Source organism: Anomaloglossus baeobatrachus, chromosome 3, assembly GCF_048569485.1.
Source record: "Anomaloglossus baeobatrachus isolate aAnoBae1 chromosome 3, aAnoBae1.hap1, whole genome shotgun sequence".
Lineage (NCBI taxonomy): Eukaryota > Metazoa > Chordata > Amphibia > Anura > Aromobatidae > Anomaloglossus > Anomaloglossus baeobatrachus.
The window spans coordinates 519918937-519933613 of record NC_134355.1 but is presented as its reverse complement, the minus strand read 5'-3'; the positions used below and the strand labels follow the sequence as shown (position 1 = coordinate 519933613).

The 14677-nt window shown below is 39.7% G+C and overlaps 1 protein-coding gene across 1 annotated transcript in view; it reads right to left on the bottom strand.

Moving 5' to 3' along the window:
- The window catches only part of IGSF10 (immunoglobulin superfamily member 10), an 83077-nt gene extending 74896 nt beyond the window's left edge, over positions 1 to 8181 (bottom strand). Inside the window, exon 1 of the mRNA XM_075340736.1 lies at positions 7807 to 8181. The gene's annotated coding sequence lies outside the window, so the exon portion shown is untranslated. The remainder of the gene's footprint in view (positions 1 to 7806) is intronic.
- Between the last annotated feature and the right edge of the window lie 6496 nt (positions 8182 to 14677).

The window sequence follows — 14677 nt, the reverse complement described above, 5'->3', positions numbered from 1 at the left end:
AAAGGTAATATGTTTGGTTTATAGAGTTTGATGTGCTGATTCCTAAAATATGCTTAGTTTTGCTCTATCACATAAAGTTTCTGAGATAGAAGTATTTTTGTTCTTACATTATTTCTGCATTTTCAATGTTTGCTGGGCCCCTCTTGTGATATGCTCAATTGTTCAAATGGTCTTCATGACTGGTTAAATATGAGCAAAGTGGCTATGCCATTTGCTGTTCCCTTGATTTGGAGAGAACCCAAAAATCAAAGTGATGACTGTAACTTTTTTTTGTCAAACTGAAGGGCTTTTCTACAAAGAACAAACATAAGATTAATTACCCTGAACTTAAATCTGCAATTAGGCCAGTTCCACATTATGGTACCTTGCCAGTTCTTGTACCACCATTGTCTGGATTGGATGAAAATGAAATAGAATATGAAGACTATGCATCTGAAGCTACTGGTGAAGACATGGAGACCTCAAGTCAAGATGAGTATGTACCTGATGGAGCAGCCAAGCAGACAGAACGCTTTACTCAACATGAATTAAATGATCTCATCAGAGACATTTCATTGTCAAAAGATAAAGTTGAACTTCTTGCATCTAGGTTGAAACAGAAGAATCTTCTTCATGATGATGTCAAAGTGTGTTATTACCGAAACAGAAGTAACACTTTAACACAATGTTTCACTTTTGATGGACCAATGGTGTACTGTAACAATGTGTATGGCCTCTTTGAAGAACTGAATCAATAGTATTTTGTTGCAGAGTGAAGATTGTTTATTGACTAATCCCAGAGAAGTTTGAAATCAGTGTTACTTCACAAAGGAAATATGAAACAATCAATCCCTATTGCTCACTCATGTCATCTAAAGGAAAGTTATGATAATCTGTCAGTTGTTTTGGATGCTATACAATACAAGCATCATCAATGGAATATCTGTGTAGATTTGAAAGTGATTGGTCTGCTAATGGGAATGCAAGGAGGTTTCACAAAATATTGTTGCTTCTTGTGTTTATGGGACAGTAGAAATTCATTAGAGCATTATGTTTGTCATGATTGGGTACAGAGAAACATCTATGCTCCAGGTGGAGACAGTGTTCAGCATAATCCTTTAGTTGCTCCAACAAAAATCTTTCTTCCTTCACTAAATATAAAGTTGGGATTGATTAAAAACTTTGTGAAAGCCATGGCAAAGACAACTTCACGGGGTTCCAGTACATTTCATAGAAATTCTCCAGCATTTCACCAGCAAAACTGAAGGTAGGGGGTTGTTGAACCTCAGATCAAAGAGCTTATGAAAGATGATGTGTTTGATGGAACTGTAAATGATAAGGAATTGAGATCTTGGAAAAGCTTCAAGTGGATCTGTGAAAACTTCTTAGGAATAAATAAATCTCCAGAATATGTAGAAGGTGTTGAGGAACTGCTAAATGCATACCAGTGTCTTGGACGTTGCATGTCTCTGAAAATGCACTTTTTGCATTCACATTTACATTTCTTCCCTCACAATCTTGGGGATGTAAGCGATGAACAAAGCTTCACTAGGACATTAAAGTAATCGAACATGGCTACCAGGTATTTTGGAATGACTCAATGATGGCAGATTACTGTTAGATGTTATATAGAGACAACCCTGAAAAATCATATCAACGACAGTCTAATGTCAAGCACTTTTAATTTCTGCTCATATTTTGGTTTCTATTTTGCATGTAAAATTATTTTGGTTCAATAAAAACTATTTTGTAAGGTGAAGCATTTTTGTCCGATATGTAGATTACTGTTTTCTTAATGTCTCCAGTATATTTCCTATACCTTATAATAATGATGCTGCTCCATGGAAACTATATGTGCTACAGAAAAACTATATACATTTTTGAAATTAGGACAAAAAGATGATTGAGAAAAGTACAAAGTCACCTGCGATGATTACAAAAAATATTTGTTTGTAGACCTGTGTTATCATGAAACCAGCGTTCCTAGAAATACTCGTCCTCTACAATCGTAAATGTGCCATGAGTTTTGGGAGTGTAGGAGGAAACTGGAGTACTTAAAGGGGTTGCCCAGTCTAAATTCATAAGTCTGCAGTCACTTCATGTGACTGCAGACTTATGAATTCTCACATTGCACACACTATGCTCTGACGTTTTGTTGGTTTCAGAGTCGGGAACGGCAGTGACGTGGCCTCGAACATGTGAAATGCTTACTCTTGGCCAGAATACGACTAGAGGGGTGCAGTCTCACTCAAGACACTTGAATTAAGCAAGGTCACATCTCTCTTGTCGGATTCTAGACAGGAGTATGCATATCACATACTTGCAGCCACGTGACCGCCATTCCTGGTTCTGAAACTGGTGAATTCTCACAGTGCACAGTGTGCACGAGGTCAGAGATCATAAGGGATAAAAGATGAATGCAGAAGAACTTCTTAGACTATGCACTTTGATTTTTATGACATCAAGTGAATTGAGGCATAAATGGTCAAATTGCAGTCCATGTGTAATTATATCTATATTATTTGTACTAAGGTATGTATTCACAAAATAGAATGCAGAATACAGCAAACCTCCTAAAGTATATACACTAACAAGCAAAAGGGTAACAAAGTTCTCAGCTTTTGAATTTTAGGCTCCATATCTTACCATCCATTACTTTGGATGTGAGACTATCTTCATTTTATAAACAATCATTTTGGATATCTCAAACACAAATTTGAGTTGCAACTATTTAGCACATGATTAGTTATGAAAATTCTTGTCATGTTACAACTGTTACAGTTTTGTTCCTAAAAATCTGAATTTTAATTTTAATTTTTTTTTTTAGTATTATGTAAATCCACCTTTGGCTTTCAATACTGCCCAAATCCTTTTGGACATGCTATCAATCAGATTCAAGCATGTCTCAACCAAAATCTGATCCCAGATCTCTTCTACTTGTTTTCAATGTTTATCAACTCCCTTGGGTATGTATACAGCTTTTTCTTCAACTCTATCCACAAGTGTTCAATTGGGTTGAGGTCTAGGGGCTGTGGAAGCCAATCCAGCAGCTCTACTTCATTGTCATTGAACTATTTCCTTGCCAATCTCAAAGTATGCTTTGGGCCGTTGTGCTGCTTGAACATTATGTTGTCCTCTTCACACCCTTAGTACTTAAGTGTACGATGTAACTCATCTTGTAGGGTACTCACATATAGCTCAGCATTGAGACCACCATCAATCCTGGTCAAGTATCCAATGTCATTGGCTGTGAAACAACGCCATATCATCAGGCTTCCTCCACTGAACTTGACAGCTCCATCAGTTTGTCATTCCATTAGCCCCTTTTTTTTCCAGACTTATTTGCACCCATCAGAGACTAGTCTATGGGTTTTCACCTCATTGTTCCTAATTTCCCATTTCCAATCTTCTACAGTCCACTTTTCATACTTTTTTGCAAACTCAGCCCAAACGTCTTATAATAATATTGAAGTTGTGGCTTGTTCACTTTTCAGGCCACCATTCCAGGGTTGCAGGTGATCTCACTATTAGGAACCATGTCTACTTATTAGTTGAGCCAGAACTGATAGATCTAGGGATGAGCTGACTTGTGACTCCGATAGTTTTCCTGTGCGTCCATCACTTGACTTTTGAATGGATGGACTTCATCCAAAAATGTTGCTTTAACCCCAGTGAGAGCCATTCAGAGACTGTAGTTGGCTCTCTCTGGGGTGCCTGCACACATCATGCAGTGAAGAAAGCCTGTGCGTTGTAGTTGATGTTTCACGGACAAATCATCTGAGCACCCACAATACTTGGCCGAGCTCTGAAAGTACCCAAGCATCTCGATGCTCAATTGAGTAACAAGCAGTGGCACGCACGATTGCTCCTCACTATCCATAATATCTTGTAACTATCATGTCATGTGGTATAACACAGAGAATCAAAAAAGACTTATCATAGCCTGTATGAAAGCTTTAGCCGGGAATGCAGCAGTTAGTTCAGGGTGAATTCACAATAGTCAGAAAACGTCACAGCTCAGCAATAGAGATAGGAAGAGAAAAATATAAAACAGTGAACAAAACTCCAGAAAGCGATGTGTTGTATAAGTACAGCACTGAAGATGATGAATGTAGTACTCTGCAAATAATATACAAATTCAATTAATAGGGGGGAGTGAGAATTGGAAAAGGTGCCAGCAGCAGCAGTGCCAGACTCCATGTGATTGATTAATTATATGGTGTAGCTGGAATCTGTCCTGCTACATTTGGATTACAAGTACACATTATTTTATTCATTCATAATGCACTAGAAAGCAGAACAAAGACAGTGCAATAATTTTTACAGACTAAAAATATGAAATCAGTGTCAGATGATGTGCTTGCTTATCAAGAGTGACTGTACTGAGTTTTGTATTTCTTGTGCTCTCTTTTTAGGAGAGAATAATTTTTTTTTTTTTTAAAATATGGGAGAAAAATTCCAAAAATCCCAGACATTTAACAGTGACATCACAAAGTGTGCATGTTGCAAACATTTCTTTTTTGCATATCCGTTTAGAAGTCAAATTTTACATCCATACGTGCCACACTAATACAGTGCCCTTTTGGAGGTGCTGACTTTCTAGTTGTGTACTTTGTTAAATTTTTGGGAGAAATTAAGAAAAAACGTAATATGTAGACATTTTTATGTCTGTGTTTGTACACACTCTTTACTAGTATAATTTGACAATTGTAGACATCTCACCTTTAATTCGAGTTGCTGCCAAATTTTGCTTTCCGTAGGTGTACCTACATACCATTTCTTATCACGTCCTTTATTGCAACAGATAAGATATTGGGGATGAAAAGTTTATTAAAGATTAATTATTAGTGAGGGAAGCGAAGGGTATTATGGAATATTTGGCACATCATTCATCTCAGTCACAGCAGGATAACGTTACCTCTAACAGTAACACCGTCAGTTTGAATTGTGTCCTGAATGGAATGCTCTGCCTGTTCACAAAAAAAGGATAATTTTTGGACAGTTATTTTCTTTTTAACCCTAGAACGCGCAACCATAGATATCTACCATAGAAAACAAGTGACCTAGGTATGTGTTCTAGGGTTAAAAGTCTGTCAGTGTAGTATGTTATTAAATGGGCTGTTGATTACTACTGGGCTACCATACATTTTTATGGTGAGGCTACTATAAAAACATATGTTTTATGGTTAGGTCACTGTGGTTGCATTAAAGAGTTTAAGAGTGGTTAGATATGGTCCTAGGATTTCGCAGAGTGTTATTTATGTCTTTTTAAGACAATAGGAGTACCTGCATTTTGTAATGAATTTATTCACTGCAAATCTACTTTTTGTGAAAAACTTACAGAATATTGCACATTCGAACTTCAAAACATTTGCTTATCTTTACTTAACACCTATCCTTTATCACCTATACTTGATTTCACTGTACAATCTCAGTTCTGTAGCTATCCAGACAACTATACCTGCTCTCCAGTGTACTTGCATTTAAAATTTGCCTCAATTAAGCTCAAATTTTAAGTCTTTGTTGGATTTGTCCAGAATTTTTATAAAATGTAGATTAAGCCATCATAAACTCCAGAGACAGTGATATGTATCTTTCTGTGATATTTTATGTAGATGCCTTTATTTTTGAGACCATTTAGGAAAATACATGATCCAATTATAATCCACATAAGGTGCACATGCTGAGTATTTTGCATGTTCAAAGGCACTCAACAGAGCACAATGAGATTTCGGAATATGTTCTCTCAATGAAAAAGGGAAGAATGGTATTTTGTGTTCCCTGATCAGACTGGAAAGAAAGCGTCTCATTGATCTTTGGTCAGATATTTCCTGATAGTTTTTTTCCAGTACAAAGTATAAAATAGCTGAGAATTATAGGCTGATAGAGACTTGATAGTAAAATATGTAATTTCCAGTAATTGTCATCTGAGCAAAATTTGTGATAAAATCTAACCTGAGTAATAGGTTGCAGCTTGTAAACATGTTTCCGTAATTGTCTCTGTATAGACAAATGCCAGAAAACACGTCAGCTTCCAGGTCGCCAAGTAGGCATTCCAAGGAAAACTAACCGTTATAAGAAGATGGATAGCCCTGGCAGGGTAGGCTTCCAAGAAGAAAGTATGATGATAGGATTTCATTGACTCCCCTTTTCCTTCTTAAGCAGAACGTGGGCTAAGTAGTTATTCTGTCTAGTAGATGAAACATGAAGCCTTTGTGTATGTAGAGGTCTTACAGATGGGGGTGGTGTTGGGGGAGCATGGATTGGAAAAGTGGGAAAACCACGTACAGAAGTTATATAACAGCTAGAGAGCAGTGATAGCCTCCGAAGCACAACATGCAGCTTTATGGGTAGTGAATGGCTGTATTAACCATTTAGGTTCTAATTTCTTTGTTGCTTTACAAAGTATTACAGATACAAATTTGTTAAATATTTGGGAATTCTCAAATGACTTACTGAATAAACATATAGATGTGTAGACTATTTGATTGTATATGTTCAGAATAGGGAAAGGTCATGGTCTATAGACATGATTCACAATATTCCTTTTACTCATAATGTAAAAAAGCAATACAAGTGATTTGCTAAGTTCAGCTAACCTCAAACCAGGAGAAAGTTAAAGAAAGAAAAGTGCATTTTTTATTCTTATTTATTCAGATAACAATGCTGACCAAATATGTATAGTATGTCATATATGTAATTGACTGATACCTCATGGTAAGGTGCAGAACCTTTCTATTCAAGAACTGCATGAATACTACTCCATAATAACTTGTTTTAATGATAGTAGTTTAAAGTGCTGCAAAATATGATGGGGCTATATTCAAAGGAATATGATCTATTATTATTATTATTATTATTATTATTATTATTATTTTTAATACAGATACCAAATGCAGACCAAATCTGTGTAGTATATAATTGACTGATACTTCACAGTGAGGTGCAGAACCTTTCTATTCCAGAACTGCATGAATAGCTACTCCATAATAACTTGTTTCAGTAATAGTATAAAGTGCTGCAAAATTTGATGGTGCTATATTCATAGGAATATGATCTATTATTACTATTATTTATACAGATACCAAATGCAGACCAAATCTGTATAGTATGTAATTGACATACCTCACAGTGAGGTGCAGAACCTTTCTATTCCAGAACTGCATGAATAGATACTCCATAATAACCTTTTTGCGATAGTATAACGTGCTGCAAAATATGATGGCGCTATATTCATAGGAATATGATCTATCATTGTTCTTTATACAGATATCAAGTACAGACCAAATCTATACAGTATTATACCCCATAATAATTTGTTTAATAATACTGTAAAGTACGCGCTATATTCATAGATATATGATATATTATTATTATTATTTGGTAATATGAGCTACATGTAATTTAGTCCCAGCAGAGGTTTTCTGATAATACTAATATAATGTAGTTGACACATTGTAGATCATATAATGTAGTTGGCACATTGTAGATAATATAATGTAGTTGGCACAATTCACCATACCATGTGGACAATCTCTCAGTTCATCAGCAGAGGACAGATTATGTTACACAGCCTTCAATCCCATTCACAAGGTATCCACAACCAAAAGTTGACTATAATTTTCATGGGGATTAGCAGGATAATACAGAGTAATCTCATTCCTCCATTGTATTGTCATGACACTATTTTAATAGAATATTTCAGGAAATTGCTGCTCATATTAAAGTGAGTACATAAGAAACATATTATTAGTGGACCCTGCACTAGTTCTACTCATGATATCCAGATAAAGTTGAGTACACACATGAATAAAGTGAGAACAGTACCTGGTACTTGGAGGTTGCAGGAGTCCCTTATGTGATGGGCAGACTCTAGTGCAGCTCACGAGCAGACAGTCCACCCTAATAATACAGGTTAATGATAATGTTTTCCCCTCCAGATGTCAGTGAGGTTTCTTTGCTTTTATGGGTATAATCATCTCCATAATGATCCGGAGCCATGTGCAGTGAGTGCTCCTCCAGGCATTATATTACATGAGCACACACTTTACTTATGGCTCCTATTTGTTTCCCAGTGATAAATCTGCATCCAGCCGGTGTGATCTGCTGCGTCCTCTCTAGTTTGCAGCTTTTCTGCTCCTTACAGGTCTCTCTCCATCTGTTCCCAGTGAAGCAGACGTTGTCCTTCTATCTTTTCATATAGTTTTGGAATTCCTTTCTTGAGTCATCAGTGTGTGTCTCCTTTCTGCCCCCTGCAGTCTCCCTCTGTGCTGGAGAGTGGAGCTGTTCTGCATCCTAGGAGTTCACAGGAGTGACCCAGCACAGGGCTGATGTCACTGACACCCGATATACTCCCTGTATTTTTGGTAACACAATGTATGTATGTATGCATCCTTCTAAATGTCAATGGAGGCAGTTAAATCTTTACATAGTTAAAGTCGACTTAAAATAAAAAGATTTGTGAATTATCAAAGTCATAAGAAACGAGTAGTGACAGTGATGAAATTATTGTTATAGGTTAATGAAGGTAGGCTCTACTTTCACCTAACAACCCTTTAATAACCTTCAATGCATGTGACATTTTCCTATTCATGGTAAATTACTTTCGAAAAAACCTGTCCATACTGCATTAATATTTCCATCAAATTTTGCATTAATTTCCCAAATATGTACCGTAATTCATATGTGGCCCTGACAGAGCCATTGACTTAATTAAGAAAAATGGAGTCCAAATTATGAATATTTGGGCTCTGTTTGCATACCAGACAGTGGTTTCTGTCATTTTAGACAGGTACCAGAACGTCATATATAATGTCATACATGGACAATGTAAAACAGTGTAAATAATACCATAGCACACAATTAAACAATAGGTAGCAAAACTCATTGCTGAATTAGATACAGGTAAAATATATCTTTGTACCGTGTTAGCCAGTAGAGATAAAAAAAAGTTTGTTTAAAAGAACTGAAGTCCTCAGTGGTTGATACCTTTTAATGGCTAACTGAAGAGATGGTAATAATAGCAAGCTTTCGAGACTACTCAGGTCTCTGATACCATGCCTGATGCTGAATTAGACTCATTCTAGTCTTATGAATGTGATGTATAGAAGTCCACTGTGAGCTGCTTATGTCAGAGCCATTTTATGTGGACACATTCTCAGTAAAGAAGGCAGAAGATATAGAAGATACTTTCCACTTGGTGGTCTACGCCTCCCTCACCAGGTCATAAATCACTAACAAGATGTGTAATGATCTTGTGTGTGATAATGGCTACTAACTGCTGTACTGACTGGTGTAAGAGTGTAATAATCAGCCCATCTTGTGCAGCCCTGGGACACTATCAATCATTTAGTAAGATTAGGAAGTTAGGAAGAAGCAGGTGAATGACAAATGGAGATAGATAGGTGATTGTGGAGGTTATAAATAAGTAAAATAATAAACAAAACAAATATATTTTCAAGAAAAGAGAGTGAGAAAGATTCTTGCACTATGGAGCTTACAATCCGAATTATATGGGAGCCATGACACAATAAATACATGATCCTAGTTTCATAAATACATGATCCTAATAAGAGTCAGACAAATTATTAGGAATTATTTTGTCAGATTTACTTGTTGCATGTATGCAGTTTAATTCAATATTATTAGTCCACTCAAAAATTATGAATTAGAAAATAATGTGAACTGTAAATTTTTACTGATCTCAGCAGTAATTCCAGCAGTTGCACTGATGGTCTCCGAACTGTGAGAGATTATCAGACTTCACTAATGTGAACAGAGATTCTCCCAATATACAGTATATTATGGACATAATTTATGGGGTGGATTGAAAATATGTTTGATTCTCTGTCAATTTTGGACATTTTGATAAAAATGTGCAAGGGATCGCCTACCTAATAAATATATTAATTGTCACAAATGGGAGAATTTGTGCAAATTGGTGAGTGGCTGTGGGCTGCTATTTTTAGGATGGGGATGACCCAATAACCATGAACCTTCCCAGCCTGAGCATACCAATCTCAAGCTGTCTGCTTTATCTGTGCTATTTATAAAAAATAGTCAGAAGCTCACATCATTTTTCAATTATTTATTTAAATAATTAAAAAAAAACCAAAACAAAACACCTCATGGGGGAGCCTCTCTTTTTGCAAATCAGCCAAGACAAAGCACACAGCTGGAGGCTGTAGCCCATAGCTGTCTACTTTACCTGCACTGGTTATCACATATAGGCGGGGGACCGCACGTCAAAGCGGCGTAATACTCTGACAACATTGTTCCCAGAAGAAACCTGTGTTGCAGAGATGCATCCAGGCATCTTCCCCATACTGTTCCCATTCAATTTCAGCAATTTTCCATCCATTTCAGCATCTTTACATCACCGCCAGATATCCTGGGAGGGTCTGCTGGAAAATTATTCAAGTTTCCTATTGACTTGCATTACATTTGATATTCATGACTAGTGATGTGCGGACTCACAGATAACCGAGACCAGTGGACCTAACTGAATTTAAAAAAAAATCTGAATCCAGGCCAAAATTGTTTCTGGATATCTGGCCGTATGCCGGTCCCCATATGAGTCTAAGGAGACTAGAATCCAGCACTTAAAAATGGTGGTAGGTATAAAGGGATAGGGGAAGTGGAGCAAACACTTCATAATTACCAGTCAGACCTGTCCCCACGCTGAGAGACAGCTCTCTGATTGCAACCAATCACAGCCACTGGTGGGTGGGTCTATATTGTACAGTAAAATAAGTAAATAAATAATTTAAAAAAAACGGCGTGCGGTCCTCCCCAATTTTGATACCCAGCCAAGATAAAGCCTCACAGCTGAGGGTTGGTATTCTCAGGCTGGGGTGACCCACGTTTTTGGGAGCCCCAGCCTAAAAATATCAGCCAGCAGCTGCCTGGGATTGCCGCATCCATTAGATGTGACAATTCCAGAGCTTTAGCTCGCTCATCCCGATTAACCTGGTGCGGTGGCAATCGGGGTAATAAAGAGTTCATGGCAGCCCATAGCTGCCACTAAGACCTAAATTAATCATGGCAGGTGTCTCTGAGACACCTCTCATCATTAATCTGTAAGTGAATGAAGATAAACACAAACACCAAAAGAATCCTTTAACTGGAATAAAATTCAAAACCACCCTCTTTTACCACTTTATTAACCCCAAAACACCCAAGTCCGAGGTAATCCACATGAGGTCCCACGACTGTCCTGGCTCTGCTACACCCAAGCCTGGAGAGACCGAAAACATATCCGATCTCTCCAGGAAATGCTGACAAGAAGGACCCGGTTTGCAGCAGTGACGTCACTTAGTTCATCGGCGATCATACCCAGGTTCCCACGGTATGTGGGACTGTGTCCTGCACCCTGCCAGTGCTTTAACAGTGACAGTGCCAGAATGGAGGTACGGGCTGCCTCGCACTCCCCGGATGCCATTGTCAGTGTTAAAGTGCGGGGCCTGTCGCTATTCCTGCCAGCATTTCAACACTGACAATGCCATCCAGAAGGAGTGGTGATCACAGCCTGCCATCTGCTGTGAGCCGGATATGTCTCAGCAGCTCCTACTGGCAGCATTACCGAGATCAGTAAATGGCTGCGGCAAGTAGTGATCACAACCCGCCTTCTGCTGTGAGCCGGATATGTCTCAGCAGCTCCTACTGGCAGAGTATACAGCTCTGACAGGAGGAACTGTCAAGGACCAAGGTCAGGACATGCTGCATCGAGCAGTGATCACACCCTGACATCTGCTGTGAGCTAGGTATGTCTCAGCAGCTCCTCCTGGCAGAGCATACAGCTCTGACAGGAGGAGCTACAAACAGTACATGCTACGGCGAGTGGTGATTATAGGCGGCCATCTGCTGTGAGCCGGGTGTGTCTCAGCAGCTCCTCCTGGCAGAGCACATATGTGATGCCCCTGACTCTATCAGGGTGTCACAGGAAACTGCACCCCTGTCTCTCATGGTGCAGAACTCACCCTCCATGGTTCTGGGTTCCTAAACACTGGTATTGCTTCCATCAGCACTCAAATCCTGACCTGTTGTGAATGTCAGTTATGCTTTTGCTGCTGTGAGGCTCCCTCTTGTGGCCAGGAATGGTTTGGACAGAGACCAGGTGTGTTGAGTAATGGGCGTTTCCATTGCTATCTCTCTGCCTATTTAAACCCTGGTCTGCTAGCAGGCTATGCCGGATGTCAGTTGTTCTTTGTACACCAGCCTGCTTCATCCTGCTCCAGACCACATCTATCCTAGATAAGTGCTTGGCTCTTTATTATGTTATTTAGTTCTTTTTGCTCTTATATGAGTTTGTCATTTGCTGTGGTTATTGTCAGTTTATTTACTTGCAGGAATCTTCCCTCTCAGTTGCTTAGCTGGGAAGATCCCTGCAGCTGTTTGGAGTATTTCTCCTATAAGTCCATGTGTTTGTTGCTTCTTGAATTTGTATGGTTCCTGCTTTCTGTTCATTGGTATGACAAGAGCGCCTGGTATAGGACGGAGTTCAGATCATGCGATCTGAGGGCTTTTTGTACTATCAGGTTCTTGGATTTTTGTAGGGTTTTTCTCTGGCCACCATCAGTCCCTTTCCTATCCTGTCCTATTTAGTCAGTAGGGCCTCACTTTTGCTAATCCTATCATCTATCTGTGTATTGTGTTTTCCTATATCACCGCAGTCTTTGAATGTGGGGGGCTTGCTATTCTTTGGCAATCTATTTTCTGAGGCAGAGAGTTATTCATCTTTCCTTGCTTTAGGATGGCTAGTTCTCCGGCTGGGTTCGCGGTGCACAGGATGTTAGTTCACCCCTCGGCTACTTCTAGTGTTGATGGTTAGTAAGGGGATGGCGGCCAGATTAGTTGCCAATGCTCTTGTCACCTTTTACCAATGATTTATGGTGGTCTTCCATGGTTCTGGATCATAACACTAACCACACCTCACACTACACCCTGTCAGGCACACCAGTGGGCGGTCTAGCTAAATAAGGGCCACCCACCTAGGGGTCAGGCAGACTGGTTGGAGGGAGGAAGTCAGTTAAGCAGTAGCTCCCAAAGAGTGAGGAGCTGGGAGTAGCAGCTCCCTGGAGAAGAGTAGTAGCCCTCAGAGAGTTAGGAGCTGAGGGAGTTGTAGCTCCCTGTGTGAACTTGATTAGGTCGCAGATGGTGGTCTGGGACCAGAGGAGTCGGAGACCCGGTCGCAGGGTATTGGAGACGGGTGCCCCGACTTAATTTTGGAGAATGGTCGGCACCGTAAAGTCCAGTAACCGGACCGGTACTGAGAATGGTGGGGTACAGGACTGTTGTGAATGTCAGTTATGCTTTTGCTGCTGTGAGGCTCCCTCTTGTGGCCAGGAATGGTTTGGACAGAGTCCAGGTGTGCTGGAGCAATGGGCGTTTCCATTGCTAACTCTCTGCCTATTTCAACCCTGGCCTCCTAGCAGGCTTAGCCAGTTATCATTGTCCTGTAGCTCTCCAGCCTTTTCATCTTGCTTCTGACCACATCTACCCCAGATAAGTGCTTAGTTCTTTCTTATGTTGTTTTTGTTCTTTTGTTCTTATCTGGGTTCTCAATTATTGTCGTTGTTTTCAGTTTATTTGCATTCAGAATCTTCCCTCTCTGTTGCTTTGCTGGGAAGCTCCCTGCAGCTATGTTTGGAGTTTTGCGCCTATAAGTCCATATGTTTGTTGCTTCTTGAATTTGTAATTGTTCCTGTTTTCTGTTCATTGGTTTGACAAGAGCGCCTGATATAGGGCAGAGTGCAGATCGTGCGATCTGAGGACCTTTTTGTACTATCAGGTATTTGTGTTTTTGTAGGCTTTTTCTCTGGCCACCATCAGCCCCTTTCCTATCCTTTCCTATTTAGTCAGTGGGGCCTCATCTTTGCTAATCCTATAATCCATCTGTGTATTGTATTTTCCTATATTACCATAGTCTTTGAATGTGGGGGGCTTGCTATACCTTTTGCGGTCTATTTCTGAGGCAGAGAGTTATTCATCCTTCCTTCCTTCAAGATAGCTAGTTCTCCAGCTGGGTTCGTGGTGCATAGGATGTTAGTTCATCCCTCAGCTACTTGTAGTGTTCATGGTGAGTAAGGGGATGGCGGCCAGATTAGTTGCCAATGCTCTTGTCACCTTTTGCCAATGATCTATTGTGATCTTCAATTGTTCCGGATCATAACACGGGACCCTAGATCAGGGAGTAGCTTCACACAACCTGATAATTCACCTGTAGAGGATAGTCTCTTTATGAACTTTTCCCAAGAGCTCAGAGATCGAAGGCTATAACACAATGAGGGGGATAGGGCTTTCTAGCTTATGCAGCCCAATGAAATCCCAAGTATCAGCCATCGAGAGCACAGCTCCACTATTTAAATATAGGGAGCGGGACCCTGACAGCTTCAGGTCGAAGGGTCACTCGGGAACATCTAAATAATTATGCATGGAGGCAGGCTCCAGACCACTAAGCAGTACCAGTGGGTACGGATACCAGGACAAGGTACCCAGAGTGGCAGCGGCACCTAGATATTTGGTTTACTACTGTGTCAGAGTTTGCTTAGTTTGCTTAGAGATTTGATGTATCTTATGCTTTTTGGTCCTGAGGAAGGGAGCTGAGCCTCCTGAAACGCGTAGACCTGTACAAAAATAAAAGTTTACATTAATCCAAGAATTCTTCAAGTGATCTTTGGTGCGGTGTATGAAAGCCCCG